Source organism: Perissodus microlepis, chromosome 14, assembly GCF_051167445.1.
Source record: "Perissodus microlepis isolate ML-2025 ecotype Zambia chromosome 14, ASM5116744v1, whole genome shotgun sequence".
Taxonomy (NCBI): Eukaryota; Metazoa; Chordata; class Actinopteri; order Cichliformes; family Cichlidae; genus Perissodus; species Perissodus microlepis.
In genome coordinates this window covers 28,558,145-28,575,218 of record NC_140474.1, presented here as the reverse complement: position 1 = coordinate 28,575,218, position 17,074 = coordinate 28,558,145, and the positions used below count along the sequence as shown (strand labels likewise).

The 17,074-nt window shown below is 38.8% G+C and overlaps 1 pseudogene; it reads left to right on the top strand.

Annotated features, from left to right (window-relative positions):
- Positions 1-10,563: 10,563 nt before the first annotated feature.
- Positions 10,564-12,445, top strand: LOC146374119 (uncharacterized; annotated as a pseudogene).
- Positions 12,446-17,074: the final 4,629 nt, after the last annotated feature.

Genomic DNA, 17,074 nt, shown 5'->3' with positions numbered 1-17,074 from the left:
TGTTGTTGCAGTATATTAATGACTGACATCATATTGTGGATGGATTATCCCATTGTTATTCTGACTGAAATTTACAGCATCCTGCCATGTGATTGCCTTTGTCCCCAGCCATCGGGAACGCTCACATTAACTTTTATCGAGTGGAAAAAAGTTAGCATTCATCTTCCAGCTTTACTGTGTTTGTTATGCTAACATAGCCGTGTTGCTAGGAATCAGGTAGCACATCATTATATACCAGCTAGTCCAACCTTAGTAACCCTACAAAAGTCACTGCTGTTTAGTTTTCTGTCTTCATTTATGTTGGAAGTGATAGCAGAGCTGTACGTTTTAATTTTTTCAGAAATCTCTCAGTTAGAACATGGTATATCATGTTTAAGGGGAAACTAGCGAGCTAACTTCCTGCTAACTTCTAACACTGTTAAATGTAATAAATTCTGTTTTCATGGATGCCTGGATGTTAAACTTAATTGTTTCACCTGGTAGAGCAGAACGCTGATCATTTTATTAAAGATGAAAGAGTTTTGACAGTTTTTAACTCAAAGTGATGAGTTTTGGACCCAGAGTACTCCACAAGGCTCCTGACTGCGGTAGCTGCAATGCTCCGGCAATCCATCAAGCAGTGCAGCTTCGTAGCTTACCAAAGTGGTACTAAAACATTTTTTGACAGATTTTTGAGCGCCACGTACCACATAAAATCATTTCGAGGTCAGTAAGCACAACCAGAATTCGGATTATTAGAAGCACTGTCAAATTTTTGAGAAAATTAAAGGCTTTTAATTGTGCCTTATAGTGCAGAAAACATGGTAAATTTTCCAAAGGACAAAAAATTGCACCTTCCCAAAAAGTGCAATAAAAATGTTATATATTAATATTTTTTCCACTTTCAGGCCAGTCTTTTAAAACTACTTCTGCTTAAAATATTAATATCAAGTATTAATTATATTTTGGGGGTTTTAACCCTTTAAATCCCAGTATCTTTACATAACTGCACTGTTTTTTTTTTTTTTGCCAAATCCCCCCCCCCCCCCCCCCCCCCCGCCCCTCCCCAAAACTAAAACATTTAACATAAAATACAAGGGACAAAGAAATGGGTCAAAGATCGGCACCAACAGGATCTTGATCCATCATTATTTTTTTTTTTGCAGGGGCACATAAATTTAATCAACTTAGCCTATAATTGTATATCATGTTTTTCACTTTTTCCCCACTAAATGCTTACTACTTTGTTGCATTCTAAAATAAAATAAAAATATGTAAATAAAAATACAAGATCAGTTTGAACCAGAAAAACATTTATTTCAGAAGGATGAACACGATGATTTATGTTGCTGGGAACGGAAATGGTATGAGAGAGAGAGAAAGAGCGCATATGTGGCTGGGTGTAACAGTCCTGCTCAGGTGGAGCAGAGGCTGCAAATGGGCAGACTATGGTCTTTGCAAGTAAACCTCCCACATTTGCAGCAGGTGTTCCCAATTCTTCTCTTTTTGTCGGTGCAAAACTCGCACTGCCCTTAGATCCACTGCAGCCGCACCCAGCGCAGTTGTGACGATACCTGCAGCGGCTGATGAGCGGGAAAGGCACACTCTCTTCATAATGTGTGTGTTCAGCATCATTTCTCCCACCTCTTCAATGTACAGCCTCCTCCTGTATGGTTTCTGCCAGGAAACGTCAAGGAGGTTGTGGAAGAGGGCCAATAGCCACCGATTTGTTCGCCTCCTGCAGGAGTAGGTGCCAACAACCTAACAAAAAAACAAAAAACTCGAAAACATAAAACCTATGTATATTTTACACAAGAATATATTAGCAAGAATGAATAAATGTGTGCGTAACTGACGCCTACCTTATCAAGTCTGTCGACACCTACTTTACATTTGTTGTAATCCTGTATTATGATGGGCTTTCTTTTCCCTTCATCGCTTATGTCTGGACTGTGGTGTTTTGTGCTTATTCTTGCCCCATCGGGGCATGTAAGACATAAGTGTGTGGGTCTTCGTAAAAGCGAAGGTGGAGGAGAAGACCACTCTCCCTCTTGCCTGGAGCAAATAAGGTGGAAGTCCAGGCTTGTTTTGGTGAATTGTGCCAACTAGCGCCAGTTTTGTCTTGAGTAGCTCATCCGCCAGTGCAAACGAGGTGAAAAAATTATCACAGGTGATGACATGTCCCTGGAGCCCCTCTGTCATTTCCAGGACCACCATCATCCCCTGGTTGACTTCAGCACAATCGCCAGCTGCTTTGCCCGTGTACACCTGCAGTCTCCAAGCGTAGGGCGTTTTGACATCGCAGACTCCCCAAATCTTCACACCATATTTGTCTGTCTTTTTTGGCATGTACTGCCTGAAGCTGCATCTGCCTTTAAATGGGATGAGTTGTTCGTCAACACAGACATGTCTGGGCTGAACAGCATCTCCAGGCAGTGCGTCCACATATGCCCAGAAGGCAGTCAACTTGTCATGACGTTGTCAGGGTTGGGATAGCTTTTCATCAAAACGCAGCGCCCTGCTGATGTGATGAAATCTCTTGCGGGACATTGTAGCCTGGAAAATGCGCCGTCCCGATTTTTCACTCCAGAGGCTGAGGGTTGATTCGCTTTTTTACCGGTAAACACCAGCCAAAACGAACAGCCCCACATAAGCCCGAAATTCCTCAGTGTCCATATCTCGCCATTCTTTGACAGCTCGTCTCCCATGCAGATTAGTCATCACCACGAAATGCTGCAAGATTTCGTCCGTCAGGAACAGCACAAAGCTAGAGATCGGGTCGGGAGAAAACCAGTGGCTGCTGGGATGTACCGGAGTGTCTCCGTGTTTGTTGGAAACCAAAATATTCTTCAGTTTTTTGAAGTCCATCCCGCTGCTGCTTCGTCCATCTCCCCTTTGCTCTCATTTTCAGACGAGACATCAGATGAGTCGGAATTGGACTCCAGCTGCTCTGTTTTACCGCTGATGAATCCTCTGTGTCACCCCCAGAATCCTCGCACTCAGAGTGCATGACCATTTCTATAACTTCTTCTGTACTGTAATATCATGCCATCCTCAAAATAACTACTCCCGCGCTACAACTCATTCTTATAACCACGGCTGCAGTGCACCTGCATAAACAACCTGAGCTCGAAGACAAAATAAAGTCTAATTTGGTTTAGGTTCTTGCTTTTATATTTAATTTGTTTGTGTTGCAGTGTGGCCTTCTAAGAGAAAAGACTTTTGAAGTTAGATGCACACACTTTTTCTGAAGTTATACACACAAACCTTTTTATTTTTTAGGCACACACACCTTATTTTTTTTTAAACACACATGCCATTATCCAACATTGATAGTGACACATACTTAGCATTTTAGTAGACAAGACACTGTTGCAGAAAACGTGGAATTTTGCTGCATGCTTTAAAGAATCTTCATGCCTTTAATTATGAATTAAATTAGATTATGTATACTTTAAAAATCTTACATTTGGATTATTTCTATCTGATTAAAAAACACTAAGAAGATCAGTATTCACCTAATAGTTGTCTGGTTCCAGGGAGGGTGACAGAGTGATGGAACAGCATGTTCCAGTGGAAATGAGTGATCTCAGTATATTGGTCTGTATGACTACTGCAAAGTGCTAAATTTAAAAAAAAAGGGGGAAAAAAGTCACATCTACATTTATCATCTGACTCTGCCTCATCCAGCCAAGTCTCTCTCCCTCGGGGACTGGTCCAAAACACCAGGATGCAGTGTTGCCAACTTAGCGACTTTGCCGCTATATTTAGCGAGTTTTCAGACCCCTTAGCGACTTTTTTTTAGAAAAAAAGTCGCTAAAAAAAGACGTGAAAGCGCGTATCGCTTTTACTCTCAACAAGCAGCGGGTGCTGTAACGCAGTCAGTTCTTCTTTTACTCTTTTACTCTTATGCTGTTTTGTGGATCACAAGGTTTAAAACTACTTATAAACACACACACACAAAGTAACTCCACCAGAGTGCCTATTTCGGGTCACTTTTGCCGGTCCAAGCCCGGGTAAAAGAGCAGGGTTGGAATTGTGACATTAAAAAAAACAATAATTGCTAAAAGAAATTTAATTTGTAGTTCTAAATAAACTCTAAATGCATTTAGGACGCTTTTTACTCACTTTATGTCTCTTCCACGATGTTATTTCTCTCTCCAACAACATAGGTTACAATTAGATTAGCATGACCAATTATGCAAATTAGGCGATGACGTCATTTAGCGACTTCTAGCGACTTTTAGGACAACCAATAGCGATTTTCCTTACTGAGGAGTTGGCAACACTGCCAGGATGTCATTTCAAACCTCCACCACTTTCTTTGCCAGTTTTACCTTCAAATACGAAATTGATGTGATCGGAGCAGTGCCAGACTTGGAACGTATAACACCACTGATTAAAATTATGCAATAACTGACTGGGTTCTTAAGCATACATTATGTTCCACATATGCAGTTGTATATGGCTCTCATTGGATGGTGGCACTCAAGTCTTTTGCTTCCATCTCATTAAATTGTCCTTTTCTATCTTTGTGCCTCTATTTTTCTCTTCTGCATTCCTTTGACAATGCATCCAGGGTGCTTTCAGGAGTGTGTCACATAAACCAGCTGCTAACAGGGTAAAATTGAGAGAGTGAACAACCTTAATGCAATACAAGTGAGAGAGAGGACAGCAAAGGAAGGACTACAAAGAGCAAGTAAAGAACCAGAAATAACAGTGGAATGTGTCCTTGTTCTCTTTGATAAACATCAATTTTATTGTCCAGTTAACTTTGGGGACAGGGAGCACTGTTCTAGGTCTCAGTGATCTTGAGACATAAAACAATGTCCCTTTCACATTAACACTGTGGCGACTCCAACAAAGTCCAGAAATGTAACAGTCACAGTGGAGTAGCTCAGTGGCCAGGAGCTCTCTCATTTCTTAAGTTCTGCTTTGAAAGATGACAGGAATAAACAAGAAATCAACGATGCTAAAAGTTCTCTGTTTTGATTTCTGCACAGCTTTGATTACCAGTTCCAAGATTTCTTTTATGGTTTATGTTTGGGGTTTAGCTCTGTAATGGACTGGCGATTTGTTTGGGGTGTAACCCTTCTGTTCCCATTCAACAGATATGATAGGCTCTATTCCCCATGTTAACCCAACTTGGATAAGCAGTTAAGAAATTGAATGAATAGATGGATCCAAAGTTGTTTGTAGCTCTTAGCAATACATGTTTGGTAAGATTGAGTGGACATTTTAATACCAATCTTTTGCTATAAAAGCACGAATGTACTGTAACCCCTGAGTACAACGTTTAAACCATTTATATACCCATTGAATAAATAAAAGAAGACAAGGATTATTGTAAAACAACAACAAAAAAACAAAAACAAAACACACCAGATGTTCTCCCACTGCCACACAATTTGCACAAGTCACACACACTTGAATTAAAACAGACTCAGTCCTTTTTTCTCATGAATAGCTACTGGTCTAAATAGGTGGTCTTGCTGCTGTCTCCTTTCACTGCTCTGGGAGATGTGAGCAGACTCTCCAGCCAGACTCATTCTTCTCCTTTTACAGACTGATAGACAGTTTTTCAGCCCCTGCAGCTGGAGTCATACCGCATCTTACATATTCTGTTCACAGAAAGTAATGTATGTAATGTGCCTACATGTAGAGTTTGGAGTTCTCTGAGGGTAGAGGTTCAGATTTACCTTTTCTTCTGTAAGAATAGCAGGATGTTATACATTTTCAAACACTGGGAGCTTGTCAGACACTATATTTAACTGGCTTTGGCACAATTATTTTTGATTTGTTTGATGCAAGATGAGAATAACAAGCTTTGCATCGAATATATAATGTATCTATAGTACATATAATATATCTAACATACAACTGAATAAATAGAATATCAGAATAGCAAATTCTGATATATAAAGGTGTCTGGGAAGCAAACAAGCATTCTGTAAAAACTGGTAAATTGATAAGGGCACACCCTCCTAAATTTTACTCTAAATACACCACATAAATAAATAAAGATGGTGTCAGTGTATATAATCTGGAGTTCAACTTGAGTGTAGCTCTCTATAACTCACTGGAGCGGATCATTATGACAAGCAGCTCGGAGCTCCCAGCCAGCTCTGAACCATCTCCAGCTTTGAGTCAAGGTGATTTATAAGAAGAGATTTCATATTCTCCTTAATGTCCTTTGCTCTATGAATATTTTTGAAGTGTCTTGCATAGCATTTTGATCCATGGAATATGGTATATTAAAGAGATGGATTTGGTTGGCTTACATTTCAAAACAGAGTGTAGAAAAAAAGAGAGCAGATGGGGAGAGGATTGGGAGGAGTTAATCATCCCCAATCTGATCAGTATGAATATTTATGTAGAACTAAATTGCTGGTCAAGTGAAGGGGCTCTATATGCAGTTTAATCATAACTATATTATTACAGACAGGTCCCATATGGAAATACATGGGCTAGTCAATCCATTACATGGACTAAATAGGCAAGTAGCTCTATGGACTTTATGTATGTCTTTGAGGATTAGCAAACATAAAAGCAGGACAAAGTGGATGACTGAACTTGCTCAGGTGATCAAACATTGTTTCCAAAACTGACAGAACATTCAAGTGGAATACTGAACATCATAATCATTATGATTATTATCCAAAACTGAAGTGTGCTATGCAATCTGGTTAACAGAGACCCTTTGCCTTCAAAGTAAAAACTCATCTATTTGAAACCATGAGGTGCAACTTTAACTTTAAGGGCCAGTTAGCATTGCACACTGCAAGTTTTACTGCCATATATATTTTTCCTTTGGATCTACGGGTTGCAAGGAGGCCTAAAAAGTGAAGAATATTAAAAGTCTAACTATGTTAGTGTCTAATTCTAAGTCTAATTATGTCATTTGCTTGTTTCTGTTGTGCAATTTTGTTTCAAATTGTGCTTTAGTTTGTGTTTACTCGTTATTTGGTTACATTTAGGCATGAAAATGACAGGAAATTATCTTTGCTGTATCTATCTATCGAACAGAATAAATAAATACTAAAATAATAAGGTCACCCCGCAACATGTTGAGGAATTTTGACCCACTCCTCTATAAAGTGTTGCTTGAGTTTATTGCTGCTTTGGGGCATTTATTTATGCAAAGCTCTCTTAAGGTCTGACTACAACATTTCAGTCAGGTTGAGGTCTGTCCTTTGAGTGGGCCATTGCAACACATTAGTTTCTTTTTCAGCCATTCTGTTGTTGTTGTTGATATGCTTTGGGATCATTGTCCTGCTGCATGACCGAGTTCCAGCCAAGCTTTAGCTGTCAGAGAGATGGCCTCAAATTTGACTCTAAAATACTTTGGTATAGATAAGAGTTCATGGTCAACTCCGTGACTGAGAGATGCCCAGGTCCTACTGCTGCAAAACAAGTCCAAATCCTTAACCTTGCATCATTGTGCTTGACAGTTGGTATAAGGGAGTTTGTGCTGATATATTGTGCTTTTTTTATATTGAGTTTTTTTCCAAACATGGCACTGTGAATTATGGCCAAAGATCTCCACTTTGGTCTTGTCTGTCAAAAGGACATTGTTCCAATGTCTTCCAAAGAACCCATACTTATTCAGTCATTTTCAATTTTTTAACTGTCATGCTTTCTCCCATTTGACATGCTGAGACCTGTAGAACGTGAAACGTAGCTCTTGGGATTTTTATAAATTTTTCTTTCACTGCTACGGCAAGATCTGACGCATGGGGTGAGTTTGTGAAGACGGCCAGTCCTGGGAAGATGGTGACATTCTGTCCACGCACACCAGAATTCTCCAGACTTATAAAGTCACCAAGTAAAATGATGAGGGTGATTCATTCTTGGAAGTTGAGATGGGGCTGTAGTTCAAGTTAACTGGCACTAAATCAATATAATAATATCAGCACAACATAAAAAAATATGAGCTCACATTAGAATCTGTCACAGAAAAAAATATATATGTGGTGGCAGATTTCTTTTGTCATGTATTAATCGCATATTTAATCATATCACATTAGTAATAGTAATTTCACTTTATCACTTAGTTGTATGCATGTTCACTACAGAGGGGCCTTTTGCTCTACACACACAGTGAGGCCATTGTAATGGGAGACGTTAAACAGATAGTGAGACTCCTTCTGCTTATCAGGGATGTAAATCCTTGGGTGACGGCCAAGCAGAAAACAAGGTCATAATTCTCTCTGTGAGGGAGGAGGTATAGCCCCCCTGTGAGAGGGGCCAACATGTGTTGTGGAATGTTCTTTCTTTCTGTGTCTCTGTATGTAAGATGAAGGGCAGTGGCCACAATTCAAAGTTCTAGTGTTTCACAGGGATGCTCTCTCCACATTGCAATGTGTTTATTAAACCCACTTCAAATCAAGCTCACTGGGTGTGTTACAAGTTAATTTCCATAACATATAAAATAGTCCTCTCCTCTTGTTTTTATTTGGAAAAACAGAAACTTTTAAGTTTTGGTTTAGAAATGTATATAATTATAATTAAATTAATCTTAATTCGTAGAAAATACATATAAAGTGGATTTTAGGACTAGTTGATATATTTGACTAATTTGAAAATAAAAGAAGACGATGTCAGCTAATGTTATATTTTGCCTGTTATAAACAGGTTGATTACATTAACGCAATGTATAAAATAAAATGTATAAAAAAAACTTCCTGGATGTAATGTTCAGGAATGATCTTCTGAGTGACAAACCAAATCTTCATCATTTCAGAAGAATAAAACCAGCAATCAGGCAAATCACTAACCAGCACAGTTAAGTGACAGTCTGCTTAACACCATATTTAACCCTCTCAGGCTCAAATTAAACTTTTTGTTGCTAATGCACAACCAAGTCCTGCAGTGGTACTTCTGAGTAATAAAAACTCATAAAATATGTATGTGGGGTAATCAGGTTGTTAGTTTTTAACTGTTGCAAATCGGCAACGCCTGCCTCGAGAGGGTTAAAAATGGTAAATCTCAGATTATGAGAGATGCTTGTATTTCACTTTCAAAAAAAAGGCAATAATGTCTACCATGTGAAATGCTTCACAGTATACCGAGTTAAAAAGCAAACACTCTGCTCTAAGAGGCAATATCCCACTAGAGTTTTAAAATTCAGGACAAGCAGCAAGCTTTATGTGAGCTGAATGAAAAGAACACGTGTGGGCGAGGAAAGAAGGGTGCAGACTCTTACAGAGTAACAGTGAAGAGAGACTCAGACATATATCACAATGTCATATGTTTAAAATTCATGCTACCTCATATCCACAGTGCCATGGTTTCTTACCTGTAAACATTTGTGATAATTCCAAAGTACTAATCATGAATCAGGGCTGCATCATGCAAAACTGCCCTTTTCCACATAATTTCATAGTAATAATAGATAAACCCAAACATTATAAGATGATTGTTGATGCATTTATGTAATCTATTGTCAACTTTTGCAATTCACTATAATCCACATTATTTACTCTTGATTGCGTGCCGGCAAAACAGCATGCATTTACAAAATGCTGCTGCTAGACTGCATGCCAGGTTAAACAGAAGGGCCCATATCTCTCGACTACTAATGCACCTTCACCAGCTCCTGGCCACATTGACATTCAAGTGTAAAATTCACCCATATCTACAAATCATTGCACAGTCAGGCTCCCTTTTATGGTGCCAAGCTTCTTTATTTTGATCAATGTGGTCAAACATTAACAAAATATTGTTTGTTCCTGCACCCACCAAGCTTTGGAGCATGTTTTTGTTTTAATTTATCGTTTTATTTTATACTATATATATACATATCACCAGCTCCCGGTCACGTTGACATTCAAGTATATACACACACACACACATACATATACATACATATATATATATATATTTATATATATATATATATTTATATATATATATATATATATATATATATTGTAGTGGGTCAGTTATGTTTTGTTTAAGTTGCCATAGTGACAGGTGACGCCCTCTCGCTGCGACGGTGTGTCCTTCCGGGGTCAGAGGGCGCCCTGTGTTGTTGTTGTTGTTGCCGCGCTGAGCAGTTAGCTAGCGGCAGTGTTTTTCTGCGAATGGAATAAACGGCTGTGCTCCCTGGCTAGCTCACGGGAAGCAAGACCAAACGATACCTCCGTCTCCTCCTTGTCTGAGCTCGCCACAATATATTAGGGGTGCAACAATATTCCTATCGATATTGAACCATTCGATACAGTGCTTTCGGTTCGGTACGCATATGTATCGAACAATATAAAATTTTTAATTTATTTTATCAACTTTCCTTCTGACGATGCTGTCTGTGTTGAGCGCTCAGTGGATCTGCGCTCGACAGTGCAGCCTAGGCGGAGTAGTCAAATGCAGATTCACTGAGCACAGCGCAAGCTAGCAAGACAGAAGGTAAGCTCTCCTTGCAACATGGCAAATTGAACCTCCCCCACCCTCATTCAGATCAGAGAGCCGTGACTTTGCGCAGAAGGTCCTAAACCCCCCAAACAACAAAAGTTGGACTTTGGTGCAAAACCAGTAAGTGATGAAGAATTGAAGAAGTTGGTCGCGCAGTATATTGTAGAAGAAATGCTACCTATAAACACTGTTGACTCGCCCTCGTTTCGTGCCATAATAAAAAAGATCCCTACTTCTGTTAATGCCGAGCTGTCTCACCGAACGACTTTAACTTCTTACTTGGAGAAGGAGTTTACAGAAATGGAGAGAAATTTGAAGGCCGCACTGAATGAGATTGACTTTGTTTCAACTACCGCGGATATTTGGACTGCTAACAACAGAAGCTATATGGGAGTAACGCTCCACTGGATCAGTAGAACCACATTAGAGCACCACAAGGTTGCATTAGCATGTAGGCGAATTCGTGGTAGACACACGTATGATGTCACTGGTACAGAAATCAAAAACATTCACTCCTCTTATGGATTACTCAACAAAGTAGTTGCAACAGTTACTGATAATGGATCCAACTTTGTTAATGCGTTTCAAGTTTATCATCCTGTCACGGAGTCCGATGATGAGACGGAGGAGGAAGAGTCCACCCCCAAAGACGATGATGTCACTTTTTCTGATCTGTCAGAAATCATCTCAGCTGAGAATGAAAGTGATGGTCAGCTGTCTCTTCCCCCGCACCGCAGGTGTGCTTGGCACACCATCAACATAATTTGCACACGTGATGTGGAGAAACATTTATCAACCAATGCAGAGAGCAGGGCTGTGTATAGGAGCAGCACAGCAAAATGCACAGCTCTTTGGACCAAATCGAGTAGATCTACACTTGCATCAGAAACAGTGGAAGAAATCACCAAAAGAAAGCTCCTAATACCAACATCCACAAGGTGGAATTCCTTTTTTGATGCTGTAAAGAGAATTGCAGAAATCCCCATGGGTGAGCTGAATACTCTGTACACAAAGCTAGGACTGAAGTGCTTCAAAGATCAAGAATACCAGTTCCTGCATGAGTACTGCATGGCCGTGAAACCTCTGACTGTAGCACTGGACATTTTACAAGGCGACTATCCATATGGAACTTTACTACCAACACTTGAAGTTCTGATGCAGAAGACCCAGGCTGTGAAAGATAACCTCTCCAGGATGACTGCAGGCCTTCCAGATGCCATTGTACAGGTACGCTCCATCTTGAAATTAGTCAAATTTTTTGCTTCATACAATTCACAAACATGGAACAGAATATTAATTATCATTGAAAAATAAGATCAAAACAATTAAAATGTTTACAAGTAACCTAAAACAAAATAAATCCATAATACTGATCTCATATTAGCCATGGTTTGCAAATAATTCAATAACATAATAAATTGTAGGCATAAGAATATCGATTATGTTTTTTAGGCTATTCAGGCTCGTTTCACCGGTGTGCTGGACGACAAAGATGCCCTTCTCGCAGCTGCCAGTTGTCCAAAATTCAAACTCCAATGGCTGAGAGATACAGGAAGGAGGGAGCGAGTAAAACAGCTTCTGACAGCAGAGTGTTGCACCACTGCTCCTCTGCACCATAGTCAAAAAACCCTGCCAGTGTGCCCAGTGCTACTACATAGCAGCCAAGGTGAGATGGCAGAGCCAGAGGAGGAGACCTATGACCTAAAAGAAGTCATGGACTACCTGATGTCAGGCTACGACCTTCAGATTCTGCATAAGTTTTCAAGCATAAAGACAATTTTTTTTAAAGTATAACACTCCAACCCCATCAAGTGCTCCTGTGGAGCGACTTTTTAGTCTGGGAGGTTTGGTGCTCACGCCTAAAAGAAATCGACTTTCTGACAAAAGGTTTGAGAAGCTTCTGTTAATGAGGTACAACCACTGGTTTACTCGCTCCACTCTACTGTTTCCCCCATAACATGCGATGACAACATATACTGAAAAAAAGAGAATGGGGAATCCAATTTAAATAACTATTTACAAGTAATTGAATTAAGTTTATCAAAGTCACTTAATAAACTTATTAAAGTTTTCAAGTTGATTAACTTGAATCAATTACTTACAAGGAAGTAAGGCAATTTAAGTTGGACCTGCAGTCTCTTTTTTTTCATAAGATTAGTCCAAAGTTACAAAAGCGGACAATAGTGCTTACATGTGGATGGTATAAAAAGTATCTTAAGGGAAGTCAAGAAAGACTCTTTGTTTGTTTGTTTGTTTTTATAAAAAGCATTTATGTGAAATGAAGTAAAGAAAGACTCCTTTTTTTTAATAAAAAGTATTTATGTTAAATGAAGTCGACTTATTTTTTTTATAAAAAGTATTTATGTTAAGTGAAGTAACAATACTGTCTTTATTTTCATACAAACAAATATTTCTGTCAGGAAAAAAGTTTTAAGTTCAAATGTCAGGAGATATATTGTTGACATTACTGTTAAAATACACTTCCAATAAAGTGAGTATTGGCAAAACCGGTTGATGTTTTTATGTTGAGGTAGTGGTGAGTGTTATTGGCAGCTTCTGAAAGTAACTAATAAAGTAACTAGTAATCTAACTTAGTTACTTTAAAAATAAAGTAATCAGTAAAGTAACTAAGTTACTTTTGGAAGGAGTAATCAGTAGTCCGTAATATATTACTTTTTCAAAGTAACTGTGGCAACACTGTATATATGTATATATACATACATATACATATAAGCCTTGAAATGTTGCATCAACAAGTGTGAACTATTTTCAAGGACTGATAATGCTTAAAATTGATAGATTTCTCTGAGAAATTCACAGTGAAAATGTCAGAGGTTGAAGGAGGTTCACAAGAAAGTAACAGCTTTCAAATGAGAGCAGAGAGACTTGGCATATGGAGAAGACATGGGCTGTGTCCCAATTAAGAGACCGCACGCTTGAAGTACGCGCACTACGCGCACTACGCGTACTACGTACGGTGCGTACTATAAGTACGAGAAGTGCGGAAGTGAGAGGCTTGTGAAATGGGATGGTCTAGCCTTCGTCGCGCTGTTCAGGTTGCCTAGCAACCATGACACTAACCCCGAGAAACGTTACACACAGCAGTGTGTGACATAAATGAAGGAGAAAAAATGTTTTGTTGGTCATTCATTTTTGTCATGACATCACTTTGATTAGTTGAGTATCTGAGGCTGAGACCACGGGACTGTAAAACATGATTGTTGGGCTTCATTTCTGTACTGAACAGTCATTTCAAGATTAGTTACTAAATAGCAATTAGCTAATGTTGGTCATGAAACTAAAATCATCTCACTGTTGTAATGTAAATATAATATGGCCAATATTATATGTATTGTCAGGTTATTATGATATATATATATTACAGGAAATATTATAGCAGTGAGCTTGAACTCTGTGTCAAAGTTTCAAGTTGCAGTTATTTATATTTCCTATCACCTTAAATCTTCACTCAAAGACAAGTATCTTTGACAGTGTATATACAGATGTGTTATACATAAGAGTTATTTATAGTTGCAGTTGCAGTTATTTATATTTCCTATCACCTTAAATCTTCACTCAAAGACAAGTATCTTTGACAGTGTATATACAGATGTGTTATACATAAGAGACAAATATTGTTCGTTTAATATGTTGGCATTACATTTGGCTCAATGCTTACATACATGTGTAAAAAGCAAATGTACGAGCTGTGAAAACTGTTTCTGATAGAATGAAGAGTAGACTGATATATTAAATATTCCTTTATTGGGTGAGAAAATCAGACCATGTCATAACTGCTTTAAGTCATACAGAATAGATATCAGAGCCTTAAACAGGCTGACTTCTGCTAAATGGGTCAAACTGGGCAGAAAGTCTACAAACACATAACATCCTTATAGAATATGATGTAACACTATAGATCAACTTACCTCAGAATATATAAAGCATATAAACAATTACGGCAATATGATGCAACAAACACAGCAGTGCTACTAATCCAAAATACTCAAAGCCTGATAGAACTGAAACAAACATTTATTTTTAGCTCCATTCTGCTGCTGATACATACTTTAGGTTTCTGAATATTAAACTTATTGCTGCCTTTCATAGTGTGTAACTTGAAGGCCCTGAGTACTTTCTCCCACACTGAAAACACTGGAATGATCAAATTATTTGAATATTACCCTAATAAGACTGATTCAGGACAGACAATTAGTTATTCTAAACTTTTCTAGCAGTCCTTCACACACAGGGAACAGCCTGTCTATTCTCTCCATCTGTCAGCTGCTGCTGGCTCTTCCTCCTCCTCTTCCTCACACACTGCTGAGTTTGTCCTGGTGGATCATTCAGGTATAGGCATCATCAACAGATGATGTGCAGCAGTGGGTCCCTCAGTCTGTCCTCACTCTGGACACTTGCAGTTGTCACACATGGAAATCAAATGTGTGATAAGCTGCAGGATTCAAACACAAGTGTAACGTATAAATGAATGTTCATACTTTTATTACACAATCAGAGAGAAAGAAACAGAGAGAGAGTGCAGGACAGACAGACAGGTGACAGTCTCAGGTGTACACACTGCTACATAACAGCACAAGAGAAGGAGGATTTAGTGTTTGTGTTATTACGAGTGCTAAACAAGAAGACTTCCCAGATGGTACAGTGGACACATGTGTGACTCCTGTGATTAAAGCATCTTTCTTTCAGCTAAACGAGTGAACCGTCAGCTCGTTCAAACACACGTTAAAGTCCGTTTGGCTCGACACCACCGAACAGAGGCAGCAATATAACATAGCTAACATTAACAGTGCAGTGAATCCTGCTTGTGCCGTGATATTCAGGACTGCAAACCGAGCAGCATCACTGACTTTCAAGCTTGTTGTGTTTGTGGATATATGACTGACTTTAATTATCCATAAAATCATCACATTCTCTGTAAGATTAAGGTCAACTATATATATATTTTGAAGTAGAGGCTTTAAAACCAAGTTAACGCTGAAAGTACAAACATCACTAATGTCACATAACTTTGCCGACATGTGACCAACAGTAATGTTTTAATGTTCTTCATTATTAAACATTCGCACATAAATAAATTACATCATATTCAGTACTTACTTTTGACAGTTCACTCTTCGGCTGCTCCCTTCTGCCGTCTGCCGTATTTTGCGGCAAGATTATCCACACCACCGCCGCGTTATGATATTGTGGGATATATGGGACCACGAAGCGTGCACCGGACCACGCTTGATATTTGGGTAAATCGACGGCGCATTTGGAGTATGCCTTTGAAGTACACTTCGAATTGGGACAGCCGTCGTTGCGTGGCGGTGACGTAGTCGCACTCAAAATGCGTACTTCAAGCGTGCGGTCTCTTAATTGGGACACAGCCATGGTCTCACAGAGTGGAAGATTTAGCAATATTGATATTTGTAACTGAGCATTTTAGAGGCAGTTGGTCTACACAGTGAGGCTAAAAAAAACACAGTATTGATTGCATTCATAATTTCATACACTTAAAAGAACAATATGATATTTTAACGTTTTCCCCCTTGAGCCACATATGATTAATTTCTTCTTATTTGTTTTTTTAGCTTTATTTATGCATTTGGAAAGCTCACCAGAGAGCGTAGAACAAGCTAATAGAATTCTGTTAGGGTATAGATGATTAAACCTTCCACACTAACACTTAACAGATCACACAAAACCTGTAATTAATAGCATCCTCGTGTTCTAGATTCCATTCACGTTCTTGTTGTTTAAACTTATCAGCTACATTTGGATAATGAGCCCTCCTGTCAGCTGGCTCCAGAGGTACCACTCTTGTAAGAGCACGCTTCTGCTTGCCAAGCCTGTACTCCCTGTGCGCTGGTCCCTCTCAGCAACCAACTGTTTTTCCAGATGTCACCATTCTTTCATGATGATCATCCTGTGTGTTCCTGCTCAATACTGAACTTTAAGCTATTGAATTTATAAACCAAAGTGTAACTGATAATGTGAAGTCGAAACAGAAGTTTTAAACAAAAACAATGAAAAAATAAAATAAAACTAAACTATATCAATGTCTCAAGTAGAGTTTTCCTAGGTTTTGTTTGTCATTTTGCTTAATTTTTCTATAGTGATTCATTATGTGTATCAGAACCCAGAGGGTTTGTTTAAGCTTTTGTCCACACTTCATTTACCTTGTTAAGTACGGCAAAGCTTCGAAAGATAAAGACAAGCAGCCATGTTGTACATTATGAGATACATATGAATAAATAAATAAATAAATAAGATCATCTGTGGCTGGAAACTTTGAGAAGAAAAAATAAACTAGCTGTCTGTCTCTGTCTCTCTATCACTCTGACTTCATCACATTGTGGTTTTAAAATCTTAACTCCAACCCACTTCCTTTCACCAACCCTAGATTACAATATTTTAATCAAGGTACCTTACTAACAAAACTACTTAGAGCTGTTAAATGAACTTACCCTAAAACAGTGGTTCCCAAACTTTTTTTTTGCTGCGCCCCCCTTTGTTTTACAAGAAAAATGTTGCGCCTCCCCCCCCCACGAGTGCACGCGCGCACGCACACGCACGCACACATCCTCCAACCACACACACCCATATTTTGCTCCATTGCAGTTTATTTCACACCTCAAACATTTAGTAAACAATTAAGGAAATATAAGTAATCTGCAAT